This window comes from Pongo abelii, chromosome X (assembly GCF_028885655.2).
Source record: "Pongo abelii isolate AG06213 chromosome X, NHGRI_mPonAbe1-v2.0_pri, whole genome shotgun sequence".
Classification (NCBI taxonomy): domain Eukaryota; kingdom Metazoa; phylum Chordata; class Mammalia; order Primates; family Hominidae; genus Pongo; species Pongo abelii.
This window is the reverse complement of record NC_072008.2, coordinates 76,337,753-76,351,764: the sequence shown is the minus strand read 5'-3', so window position 1 is coordinate 76,351,764 and position 14,012 is coordinate 76,337,753. Positions and strand designations below refer to the sequence as shown.

At 47.0% G+C, this 14,012-nt stretch overlaps 1 pseudogene; it reads left to right on the top strand.

The window, feature by feature from the left end:
• The first annotated feature begins 12,314 nt into the window (after positions 1-12,314).
• LOC100459259 (inhibitor of growth protein 1-like) lies at positions 12,315-13,040 on the top strand (annotated as a pseudogene).
• Positions 13,041-14,012: the final 972 nt, after the last annotated feature.

Here is a 14,012-nt window from a genome sequence, read left to right as displayed (position 1 = left end):
CAGTGGTTCAATCACAGCTCACTGCAACCTTGAATTCCTGGGCTGAAGTCTCCCACCTCAGCCTCCCAAGTATTAATAGTTGGGACTGCAGGCATGAGCCAATGTGCCTGGCCTTCTCTCTTTTTTATGCAACTAACAGCATTTTGACATCAGCCAACTAATTAAGCAACAATAGGGTGGTTCCACTTGACTACCATGGCACATGGCTCCTGACATTGGGGAACTCTTCCTGGGCCCCTGAAGAATGTTTTCTTTTCTATCAGAGGCAATGACTGTTCTCTGTAATTATTCACTGAAATTGGTTTTCCCCTTGAGGGCCAGATAAAAGGGTCTGAGGAGTGCCTCCCTATGCTTGTCTTATCAATGAAATGAGTTCCCAGACTGGATGGAGGAAATACCTTGAAGGATGTGTCAGTCAGGGTTCAATCAGAGAAACAGAACCAGTAGAAGATATATATGAAGAGATTCATTGCAAGAAATGGGCTAACACTGTTGTAGGGGGTGAAATCTGTAGGGTGAAATCCGAGTCTGAAATCCGTAGGGTGGGCCATCAAGAAGGGCAGGCTGGAACTCTCAGGCACATGCTAAAGCTGCTGTTCACAGGGAGAATTTCTTCTCCATCTGGGAAACTTCAGCTCTGGTCTTAAGGCCCTTCAACAGATTGAATCAGACTCACCCAGATTATCAAGGATAATCTCCCTTACTTAAAGTCAAATGGCTGGGGACTTTAATCACATCTACAAAATACCTGTACAGCAACACCTAGATTCATTTGATTGAATAACTGGGAACTGTAGCCTAGTGGAGTTGAAATGAAGAGGAGGAGGAGAAGAAAAAGAAAAGGAAAAAAAAAGTGTCCTTTTAATGGGTGAAATTATATGAAGTCTGGTGGTAGTGGAGGAGGAGGAGGGAAGAGAAGGAAACAGAGGAAAAGAAGGAAGATGCCAGGAAGTCAGCAGAGGATTATGATGACAAGTAAAAGATTGTGAAAAAAAAAAGTTGAACCAGCCACATTACACCACATATACAAAGCATTCTCCGTGAAGGATTTATACAAATCCACTAGACAAGACGTTTTATCACATACTCCAGAAAAGAAGAGGGAGGATTCTGCAAGTGAAACAGTTGCCCTTGATAGCAACAGCAGAGACTCTGAGGAAGGGGATGGCTCACAGCCACAGTGTTCAAGAGATCACTGGATAGAGCTTCCTCATGGCCAATCAAAAGTGATAGTGCCATATTCATTGATCTAGAAATTCTACCTCAAGGAATGTATTCTATATTTATTCATTCTACATATAGTCTATGAATTTATTCTACATATTCTATAAGTAAATGTGTATATATATATATATATATAAATTTTTTTTTTGAGACAGTCTCACTCTGTCACCCCAGCTGGAGTGTAGTGGTGGGATTTTGGTTCACTGCAACTACCACTTCCCAGATTCAAACAATTTTCCTGCCTCAACCTCCTGAGTAGCTGGGATTACAGGCGCACGCCACCACACCCGGCTAATTTTTGTATTTTTAATAGAAACAGGGTTTCGCCATGTTGGCCAGGCTGGTCTCAAACTTCTGACCTCAGGTGATCCACCTGCCTCAGCCTCCAAAATTGCTGGGATTACAGGTGTGTCACAGCACCTGGCCTGGTTTTTTGTTTCTTTGTTTTTTGTTTTCTTTTTTCTTTTTTTTTTTTCTTTTCTGAGACGGAGTCTCACTCTGTTGCTAGGCTGGAGTGCAGTGGTGCGATCTTGGCTCACTGCAACCTTTGCCTCCTGGGTTCAAGCAATTCTCCTGCCTCAGCCTCCCAGGTAGCTGGAACTACAGGCATGCGCTACCATGTCTGGCTAATTTTTGTACTTCTTGTAGAGACAGGGTTTTGCCATGTTGGCCAGGCTGGTCTCGAACTCCTGGCCTCAGGAGATCTGCCTGCCTCAGCCTCCCAAAGTGCTGGGATTACAGGCATAAGCCACCACACCAGGCCTATAAGTATATATTTTAAATGATACATATACAAAAATATTCACTGAAACAGTCTGCAACAGCAAAAAATTAAAAGTAATGGAAAAGTCCACCAGTACGACATTGATTCAATAAGTGGTGGTACAACTAGCAGTATCATACTGAGAGGTGAAGCCAGCTGGACTTCCTGGGTCAAGTGTGGACTTGGAGAACTTTTCTGTCTAGCTAAAGGACTGTAAATGCACTAATCAGCACTCTGTAAAGTGCACCAATCAGCACTCTGTGTCTAGCTAAAGGATTGTAAATGCACCAGTCAGCACTCTGTGTCTAGCTAAAGGATTGTAAATGCACCAATCAGCACTCTGTAAAAACGCACCAATCAGCACTGTGTGTCTAACTAAAGGACTGTAAATGCACCAATCAGCACTCTGTAAAATGGACCAATCAGCAGGACGTGGGCAGGGACAAATAAGGGGATAAAAGCTGGCCACCCCAGCCAGTAGCAGCAACCCGCTCAGGTCCTCTTCCACACTGTGGAAGCTTTGTTCTTTCACTCTTCACAATAAATCTTGCTGCTGCTCACTCTTTGGGTCCATGCTACCTTTAAGAGCTGTAACACTGCGAAGGTCCACAGCTTCATTCCTGAAGTCAGCGAGACCAAGAACCCACCAGAAGGAACCAGCTCCGGACACATCCTGGCGACCCAGATGGGACTATTGTCAAGCAGTGAGTACCATTGGACCCCTTTCACTTGCTGTTCTGTCCTATTTTTCCTTAGAATTCAGGGGTTAATTACCAGGCACCTGTTGGCCAGTTAAAAGCAAATAGCGCACCCGCCAGACTAAAGACATGGGTTTCAGGCTTTCTGGGAAAGGGCTCTCTAACAACTCCCAACTCTTCAGAGTTGTGAGAGTTGGTTTGACTGGAACCAGCTTCCGCTTTTCCTGTACTTGCAGGCTGAGCCAAGGGTCGACAGAGAGGAAAGCCATTCAGCTCCGGGGTCCCGACAAAAAGTTGGTTGACCCTGTAGCCATGAGCGGAACTCTCAAAGTCATGTCGCCCAAGCAAGACTTGCCCATCTATCCTATCTATCCTGACTCTTGCCTCCTGGGTCCTAACACCTATCAGACAAACTTCCTCCCGCCCCTCTTCTCCGAGGCTTGTCTTGCTTTTAAAAACCACTCCCTGTCTCTGGTGCTTTTCTATTTTCTCCTATAAGAATGATTTCTAGTATAAACTTCAGGACTCTGTTCCCTTCTTTAGGCACCCGGGCTCAGCAATCAGAAAGACATTTTTTGCCTAAAGCCCTGTCAGTGGGGGGACACTATCTGGAATTTTAGGGTCCCTCCTCAGACTAGCAGGCCTAACAAAAGCTATTCCTGAAGCTAGGATATGGGGAGCCTCAGAAATTATATCCTTCCTATTCATATGATGAGAAGTGAGGACAAAAGGCATCACTCTTCCAACCCTGGAGATCCCTTCCCTCCCTCAGGGTATGGCCCTCCACTTCATTTTTGGGGCATAACATCTTTTTTTTTTTTTTTGAGAGAAGTCTCGTTCTTGTCCCCCAGGCTTGAGTGCAATGGTTCAATCTCGGCTCACTGCAACCTGTGCCTCCTGGGTTCAAACGATTCTCCTGCCTCTGCCTCCCAAGTAGCTGGGATTAAGGTGCCTGCCACCACGTCTGGCAATGTTTTGTATTTTTTAGTAGAGACGGGGTTTCACCATGTTAGCCAGGCTGATCTCGAACTCCTGACCTCAGGTGATCCACCCACCTCGGCCTCCCAAAGTGCTGAGATTACAGGCATGAGCCACTGCACCCAGCCTTTTGGGGCACAACATCTTTATAGGACACGGGTAAGGTCCCAATACTAACAGGAGGATGCTTAGGACTCTAACAGGTTTTCAAGAATGGGTCGGTAAGGTCCACTAAATCTGACCTTCCTCGGTCCTCTTTGTGGTCTAAGAGGAAAACTAAGGTTTCTGCTGCTGCGTCGGTGAGCACAACTATTCCAATCAGCAGAGTCCAGGGACCGTTGCAGGTTCTTGGGCCAGCGGGGGGCTGCAGTGGGGTGGGGAGCAAACAAACCAAAACCATGGGCGGTGTTTTCTTTCAGATAGGAAACACTCAGGCATCAACAGGCTCACCCTTGAAATGCATCCTAATCCATTGAGACCAATTTGACCCACAAACCCTGAAAAAGAAGTGGCTTATTTTTTTTCCTGCACTACGGCCTGGCCCCAATATTCTCTCTCTGATGGGGAAAAATGGCCACCTGAGGGAAGTATAAATTACAATACTATCCTGCAGCTTGACCTTTTCTGTAAGAGGGAAGGCAAATGGAGTGAAATACCTTATGTCCAAGCTTTCTTTTCATCAAAGGAGAATTCACAACTATGCAAAGCTTGCAATTTACGTCCCACAGGAGGACCTCTCAGCTTACCTCCATATCCTAGCCTTCCTACAGCTCCCCTTCCTATTAATGATAAGCCTCCTCTAATCTCCCCCACCCAGAAGGAAACAAGAAAAGAAATCTCCAAGGGACCACAAAAACCCCCAGGCTATTGGTTATGTCCCCTTCAAGCTGTAGGAGGAGGGGAATTTTGCCCAACTCGGGTACATGTCCCCTTCTCCCTCTCTGATTTAAAGCAGATCAAGGCAGACCTGGGGAAGTTTTCAGATGATCCTGATAGGTATATAGATGTCCTACAGGGTCTAGGGCAAACCTTTGATCTCACTTGGAGAGATGTCATGCTGTTGTTAGATCAAACCCTGGCCTTTAATGAAAAGAATGTGGCTTTAGCTGTAGCCCGAGAGCTTGGAGATACCTGGTGTCTTAATCAAGTGAATGATAGAATAACAGCCAAAGAAAGGGACAAATTCCCTACCAGTCAGCAAGCCATCCCCAGTATGGATCCCCACTGGGACCTAGACTCAGATCATGGGGACTGGAGTCATAAACATATGCTGACCTGTGTTCTAGAAGGACTAAAGAGAATTAGGAAAAAGCCCATGAATTATTCAATGATTTCCACCATAACTCAGGGAAAGAAAGAAAATCCTTCTGCATTCCTTGAGTGGCTATGGGAGGCCTTAAGAAAATATACTCCCCTGTCACCTGACTCCCTCGAGGGTCAATTGATCCTAAAAGATAAGTTTATTACCCAATCAGCTGCAGATATCAGGAGAAAGCTCCAAAAGCGAGCCCTGGGCCCTGAACAAAATCTGGAGGCATTATTAAACCTGGCAACCTTGGTGTTCTATAATAGGGACCAAGAGGAAATGGCCAAAAAGGAAAAGCAAGATCAGAGAAAGGCCACAGCCTTAGTCATGGCCCTCAGACAAACAAACCTTGGTGGTTCAGAGGACAGAAAATGGAGCAGGCCAATCACCCGGTAGGGCTTGTTATCAGTGTGGTGTACAAGGACACTTTAAAAAAGATTGTCCAAAGAGAAACAAGCTGCCCCCTCGCCCATGTCCACTATGCCGAGCCAGTCACTGGAAGGTGCAAAGTTTCTCTGGGCCAGAAGCCCCCAACCAGATGATCCAACAAAAGGACTGAGGGTGCCCGGGGCAAGCGCCAGCTCATGTCATCACCCTCACTGAGCCCCGGGTATGTTTAACCATTGAGGGCCAGGAAATTGACTTCCTCCTGGACACTGGCATGGCTTTCTCCGTGTTAATCTCCTATCTCAGACAGCTGTCCTCAAGGTCCATTACCATCCGAGGAATCCTGGGACAGCCTGTAACCAGGTATTTCTCCCACCTCCTCAGTTGTAACTGGGAGACTTTGCTCTTTTCACACTCCTTTCTCATTATGCCTGAAAGTCCCACACCCTTATTAGGGAGGGACATATTAGCCAAAGCTGGAGGTATTATCTATGTGAATATGGGGAACAAGTTATTCATTTGTTGTCCCCTGCTTGAAGAGGGAATCAACCCTGAAGTCTGGGCATTGGAAGGACAATTCAGAGGGGCAAAAAATACCCGCCCAGTCCAAATCAGGCTAAAAGACCCACCACTTTTCCTTATCAAAGGCAATATCCCTTAAGGCCTGTAGCTCATAAAGGATTACAGGATATTGTTAGACATTTAAAAGCTCAAGGCTTAGTAAGAAAATGCAGCAGTCCCTGCAACACCCCAATTCTAGGAGTACAAAACCCGAATGGTCAGTAGAGACTAGTGCAAGATCTTAGACTCATCAATGAGGCAGTAATTCCTCTAAATCCAGTTGTACCCAACCCCTATACCCTGCTCTCTCAAATACCAGAGGAAGCAGAATGGTTCATGGTTCTGGACCTCAAGGATGCCTTCTTCTGTATTCCCCTGCATTCTGACTTCCAGTTTCTCTTTGCCTTTGAGGATCCCACAGACCACACATCCCAACTTATGTGACGGTCTTGCCCCAAGGGTTTAGGGATAGCCCTCATCTGTTTGGTCAGGCACTGGCACAAGATCTAGACCACTTCTCAAGTCCAGGCACTCTGGTCCTTCAGTATGTGGATGATTTACTTTTGGCTACCAGTTCAGAAGCATCATGCCAGCAGGCTACTCTAGATCTCTTGAACTTTCTAGCTAATCAAGGGTACAAGGTCTCTAAATCGAAGGCCCAGCTCTGCCTATAACAAGTCAAATATGTAGGCCTAATCTTAGCCAGAGGAACCAGGGCCATCAGCAAGGAATGAATACAGCCTATACTTGCTTATCCTCACCCTAGGACATTAAAACAGTTGTGGGGTTCCTTGGAATCACTGGCTTTTGCCGACTATGCATCCCTGGATACAGCAAGATGGCCAGACCACTCTATACTCTAGTCAAGGAGACCCAGAAGGCAAATACTCATCTAGTGGAATGGAAACCAGAGGCAGAAACAGCCTTCAAAACCTTAAAGCAGGCCCTAGAACAAGCTCCATCCCTAAGCCTTCCCACAGGACAAAACTTCTCTTTATATGTCACAGAGAGAGCAGGAATAGCTCTTGGAGTCCTTACTCAAACTCATGGGACAACCCCACAACCAGTGGCATACCTAAGTAAGGAAATTGATATAGTAGCAAAAGCCTGGCCTCATTGTTTATGGGTAGTAGCGGTGGTGGCCATCTTAGTGTCAGAGGCGATCAAAATAATACAAGGAAAGGATCTCACTGTCTGGATTACTCATGATGTAAATGGCATGCTAGGTGCCAAAGGAAGTTTATGGCTGTCAGACAAGCGCCTGCTCAGATACCAGGTGCTACTTCTTGAGGGACCGGTGCTTTAAATACTCACATGTGTGGCCCTAAACCCTGCCACTTTTCTCCCAGAGGATGGAGAACTAATCAAGCATGACTGCCAACAAATTATAGTCCAGACTTATGCCACCCGAGAGGATCTCTTAGAAGTCCCCTTAGCTAATCCCGACCTTAACCTATATACCAATGGAAGTTCATTTGTGGAGAATGGGATATGAAAGGCAGGTTATGCCATAGTTAGTGATGTAACAGTACTTGAAAGTAAGCCTCTTCCCCCAGGGACCAGCACCCAGTTAGCAGAACTAGTGGCACTTACCCAAGCCTTAGAACTGGGAAAGGGAAAAAGAATAAATGTGTATACAGATAGCAAGTATGCTTATCTAATCCTACATTCCAATGCTGCAATATGGAAAGAAAAGGAGTTCCTAACCTCTGAGGGAACCCCCATTAAATATCACAAAGAAATCATGGAGTTATTGCACACAGTGCAAAAACCCAAGGAGGTGGCAGTCTTACACTGCTGAAGCGAAAGTCAAAGGGTTGGGGGGGACAGACAGAAAGAGAGAGACAGAGAAAGAAAGAGAGACAGAAAGTCAAAGAGAAAGAGAGAAAGAAAGAGACAGAAAGTCAGAGAGAAAGAGCGAGAGAGAGAGAGAGGAAGAGACAGAGAGACAAAGAGCAAGTCAGAGAGAGGAAGAGAGAGAGACAGAAAGTCAAAGAGAGAAGGAAAGAGAGGAAGAGACAGACAAAGAAGGAGTCAAAGAGAGAGACAGGCAGAGGAAGAGACAGACAAAGAGGCAGTCAAAGAGAGAGAGAGGAAGAGAAGGAGACAAAGAGTCAAAGAGAGAGAAAGAGACAGAAAGTCAAAGAGAAAGAAAGAGAGAAAGAGAGAGAAGTAGTAAAGAAAAAACAGTGTACCCTATTCCTTTAAAAGCCAGGGTAAATTTAAAACCTATAATAGATAACCGAAGGTCTTCTCCATGACCCTACAACACTCCAATACCACCTTGTTGTCAGTGTAAACAAGAGTGTAGCCCAAAAGCACTAAGGCCACTGACAACGCGTAGCCTTCCTATCAAAAATCCTTAACCCAGCAGGTTTCCTAACAGGGAATCTTAATTAATTACCACACAAAGGTCTGACCAGATCTAGGAGGAACTCCCTTCAGGACAGGACAATAGATGGTTCCTCCTTGGTGATTAAGGGAAAAAGACACAATGGGTATTCAGTAAGCAATAAAGAAACTCTTGTAGAAGCAGAATTAGGAAAATTGCCCAGTAATTGGTCTGCTCAAACATGTGAGCTGTTTGCACCCAGCCAAACCTTAAAGTACTTACAGAATCAAGAAGGAGCCATCTATACCAATTCTAAGTTAATATGGACTGAACGAGGTTTTATTAATAGCAAAGAAAAATTAAATTCCCAAACTTACAAGGTTTTCAACAAAAGTAAAATTTGCTAAAAGTTAACAGTGTAACTTGTATTATCCTAACTTCTAATCTTATGGAAATCAGATCTTATCAGTGCCCCTCAAAACTCAAGTCCATCAGCACAGGGTCATACAACTAATACCCCTACTTATAGGGTTAGAAATGGCCACTGCTACAGGAACCAGAATAGCTGGTTTATCTACTTCATTATCCTACTACCACACACTCTCAAAGGATTTCTCATATAGCTTACAAGAAATAACAGAATCTATCCTTACTCTACAATTCCAAATAGACTCTTTGGCAGCAGTGACTCTCCAAAACCGCTGAGGCCTAGACCTCCTCACTGCTGAGAAAGGAGGACTCTGCACCTTCTTAGGGGAAGAGTGTTTTTACACTAACCAGTCAGGGATAGTACGAGATGCTGCCCAGCATTTACAGGAAAAGGCTTTTGAAATCAGACAGTGCCTCTCAAACTCTTATGCCAACCTCTGGAGTTGGGCGACATGGCTTCTCCCCTTTCTAGGTCCCGTGACAGCCATCTTGCTATTACTCTCCTTTGGGCCCTGTATTTTTAACCTCCTTGTCAAATTTGTTTCCTCTAGGATCGAGGCCATCAAGCTACAGATGGTCTTACAAATGGAATCCCAAATGAGTTCAACTAACAACTTCTACCGAGGACCCCTGGACCAACCTGCTGGCCCTTTGACTGGCCTAAAGAGTTCACTAAAGAGGACACTACAACTGCAGGGCCCCTTCTTCGCCTCTATCCAGCAGGAAGTAGTTAGAGCGGTCATTGCCTAATTCCCAACAGCAGTTGGGGTGTCCTGTTTAGAGTGGGGATTAAGAGGTGAAGCTGGCTGGACTTCCTGGGTCGAGTGGGGACTTGGAGAACTTTTCTGTCTAGCTAAAGGATTGTAAACGCACCAATCAGTGCTCTGTGTCTAGCTAAAGGATTGTAAATGCACCAGTCAGCACTCTGTAAAAACACACCAATCAGCACTCTGTGTCTAGCTAAAGGATTGTAAATGCACCAATCAGCACTCTGTAAAAACACACCAATCAGCACTCTGTGTCTAGCTAAAGGATTGTAAATGCACCAATCAGCACTCTGTAAAAACGCACCAATCAGCTGGGTGCAGTGGCTCATGCCTGTAATCCCAGCACTTTGGGAGGCCAAGGTGGGCAGATCACAAGGTCAGGCGATCAAGACCATCCTGGCTAACATGGTGAAACCTTGTCTCTACTAAAAATAAAAATTAAAAAAAAATTAGCCAGGCATGGTGGCGAGCGCCTGTAGTCCCAGCAACTCAGGAGGCTGAGGCAGGAGAACGGCATGAACCCGGGAGGCGGAGCTTGCAATGAGCCAAGATCATGCCACTGCACTCCAGCCTGGGCGACAGAGCAAGACTCTGTCTCTTTAAAAAAAAAAAAAAGTGCACCAATCAACACTCTGTGTCTAGCTAAAAGATTGTAAACGCACCAATCAGCACTGTGTAAAATGGACCAATCAGCACTCTGTAAAATGGACCAATCAGCACTCTGTAAAATGGACCAATCAGCAGGACGTGGGCAGGGCCAAAAAAGGGAATAAAAGCTGGCCACCCCAGCCAGCAGCAGTAACTGGCTCAGGTCCCCTTCCATGCAGTGGAAGCTTTGTTCTTTCGCTCTTCACAGTAAATCTTGCTGCTGCTCACTGTTTGGGCCCATGCTACCTTTAAGAGCTGTAACACTCACCGTGAAAGTCCGCGGCTTCATTCTTGAAGTTGGTGAGACCAAGAACCCACCGGAAGGAACCAACTCTGGACACAATACTATGCAGTCACAAAAATAATGAGTAGCTCTATATAGACTCACTTGGAAAGATATACTTCCAGGATATACCCTTTCAGGGATGTCCAATCTTTTGGCTTCCCTGGGCCACATTGGAAGAAGAATTGTCTTGGGCCACACATAAAATACACTAACACTAACGGTAGCTGATGAGCTAGCTATATTTTTTTAAATTGCCAAAAAAAATCTATTTATTTATTTATTTATCTATTTTGAGACGGAGTCTCATTCTGTTGCCCAGGCTGGAGTGCAGTGGCACAATCTCGGCTCACTGCAACCTCTGCCTCCCAGGTTCAAGCGATTCTTCTGCCTCAGCCTTCCAAGTAGCTAGGACTACAGGTGCGTGCCACCACGCCCGGCTAATTTTTTTGTATTTTAGTAGAGATGGGGTTTCACCATGTTTGCCAGGCTGGTCTCGATCTCCTAACCTCAGGTGATCTGCCTGCCTTGGCCTCCCAAAGTGCTGGGATTACAAGCATGAGCCACCACGCTGGGCCCAAAAATCTCATAATGTTTTAAGAAAGTTTACAAATTTGTGTTGAGATGCATTCAAAGCAGTCCTGTACCGCCTGAGGCCCACGGTCTGCGGATTGGACAAGCTTGCCTCAAGTGGAAGAAGCAAGGTGCAAAACGGTGGGCATATAATGCTAAAATTTGTTTGTTTTGAGACAGGGTCTTGCTTTGTCACCCAGGCTGGAGTGCAGTGGCACAATTATAGCTCACTGAGGCCTCAAATTCCTGGGCTCTCAAATAGCTGGGACTACAGGGGAGAATCACCAAGCCTAACTAATGTTTAAAATTTTTTGCAGAGATGGGGGTGGAGGTGGGGGTCTCCCTGTGTTGCCCAGGCTGGTCTCCAGCTCCTAGTTTCCAGAGACCCTCCCACCTCTGCCTTCTAAAGTGTTAGGATTACAGGCATGAGCCACTGCACCCGGTGGAGGTGCTGTTTTTCTAAACTATGAATCTGGAGTATGTCACAGAATTTACCAAACTTTCTGACCTCTAGTGCCTTACACAGGGTTGAAAAGCACTTCCACAAGTAACCGGCAAAGCGCTTCTACAGAACAACGCCTGGGCAAAAGCTGAAAACCTTGCGACATTTCTACTTCTTCCAACTGAAAGCAGAGATTCTGGAAGAGCAGGAAAGATATAGCAGCAGTGAATGCAGAGCTATTTGACAGTGTCTGAGAAAACAATCTGGCCTTTCGGGCCATGACTTAAGACATTGTAACAAGGTTTTAGCTACAGAGAGCACATTTCATAAGGGCTAGAGCGTGTTTGCTTGGAGACATGCCAATCAGATCATGTGAGTTTTAAGCAGAAAACAAAGTAAGAGTTAGCTCACGCCTGTAATCCTAGCACTTTGGAAGGCCGAGGCGGGCGGATCACGAGGTCAGGAGTTCGAGACCAGCCTGGCGAACACAGTGAAACCCTGTCTCTACTAAAAATACAAAAAATTAGCCTGGCATGGCACGCCTGTAGTCCCAGCTATTTGGGAGGCTGAGGCAGGAGAATCGCTTGAACTCGGGAGGCAGAGGTTGTGGTGAACCAAGATCGCGCCACTGCACTCAAGCCTAGGCTACAGAGCGAGACTCTGTCAAAAAAAAAAAAAAAAGTTAAAATGAAAGTAAAAATGGTTGCAATGGAGCACAGTAAGAAGGGCATTGCGCTTCCGGCCGCGGAGCAATGCCGGAGGCCGGGCCGGGGCTGGGGCTGGGGGCTGGGGGCCTGGGCTGCAGCTCGGGCGGCCGGCCCCGCCCCGCCCCGGCGTCCCGCGACACCTGCTCGCAGACGGTCACATGCCACACCTCTGCAGACCGGAGGGTGCGGCCGCGCATGGCGGGGGAGGCGTGAGTTAGCCGGGATCGCGGCGCGGAGACTTTGCTGGAGGAGACCCTGAAGGACCTGGACAAGTGCTATGAGAAGGTCCGCCGCGACACGGACTGCGCGCAGAAGCCGCGGGTGCCACCCTGCGCCCAGCGGGCCCTGATCCGCAGCTAGGAGCCGGGCGACCAGAAGATCCAGATCAAGAGCCAGAGGGTGGAGCTGGTGGAGAGCCGCACGCGGCAGGTGGATAGCCAAGTGGAGCCGTTCCACGGGCAGCAGGAGCAGGGCGACGCAGCGCGACGGCGGCAAGGTCGGCCCGGACACGCCCAGGGGCGAGGCGGACGCGCAGGCGGAGAAGCCCAACAGCAAAGCGTTCTCGGCGGCAGCGCAACAACGAGAACCGTGAGAACGCGTCCAGCAACCGCCACATCGGGCACGCCCAAGGAGAAGAAAGCGCAGACCTCCAAGAAGAAACAGAGCTCCATGGCCAAGGCGTAGCGGCAGGCGTCCCCCGCAGACCTCCCCATCGACCCCAGCGAGCCCTCCTACTGGGAGATGATCCGCTGCGACAATGAATGCCCCATCGAGTGGTTCCGCTTCTCGTGTGTGAGTCTCAACCATAAACCAAAGCGCAAGTGGTACTGTCGCAGATGCCGGGGAAAGAACTATGGGCAAAGCCCTTGAGAAGTCCAAAAAAAAACAGGGCTTATAACAGGTAGTTTGGGGACATGCGTCTAATAGTGAGGAGAACAAAATAAGCCAGTGTGTTGATTACATTGCCACCTTTGCTGAGGTGCAGGGAGTGTAAAATGTATATTTTTAAAGAATGTTGTTAGAGGCCGGGCGCGGTGGCTCACGCCTGTAATCTCAGCACTTTGGGAGGCCGAGGCGGGAGGATCACGAGGTCCGGAGATCGAGACCATCCTGGCTAACACGGCGAAACCCTGTCTCTACTAAAAATTAAAAAAAATAAATAAATTAGCTGGGCGTGGTGGCGGGAGTTCCAGCTACTCGGGAGGCTGAGGCAGGAGAATGGCATGAACCTGGGAGGTGGAGCTTGCAGTGAGCCAAGATTGCGCCACTGCACTCCAGCCTGGGCGACAGAGCAAGACTCCGTCTCAAAAAAAAAAAGAACGTTAGAAAAGGAGCCATTCCTTTTATAGGGATGGGAGTGATTCTCTTTGCCTTTTGTTTTCATTGGCAGACATGTGTAACAACAAAATGGTCTGTGATCAACATTTTAGAAACTACAAATATAGGTTTGAATTAAACACTTTAAAAAGAATGCCATTAAAGAAATAATGACAATACAGGAGGTGCTGCTACCTTCACAAGATTGGATAAGAGGTCAAAACTAATGTCAGAGCCCCAGATGCTTCCCTTTCCTCCACACACACCTGAACCTGTTTTTCCCACTGTTCGCTTTTCTTGGAGCCCTTTCCACTATAACCACTGGAACCCCTGCTCAGTGAGAAACAAACTCCCGTACATCCTGGCTTTCTTCACTGAACTTTCCGTTCTACCTCCTGCCTTAACTGGGTTGGGCTCTCTCCCGAGGCTCCTGCTTCCCCATAGCCTGCTCCAGGCTTCTTCCGTCGCATTCTGCCTATGAAAAAGATGGGCTGGCTGATTGGAGTGCAGTGGTGTTTACAACTAATTGATCACAACCAGCTACAGATTTCTTTGTTCCTTCTCCACTCTCACTGCTTCACTTGACTAATCTAAAAA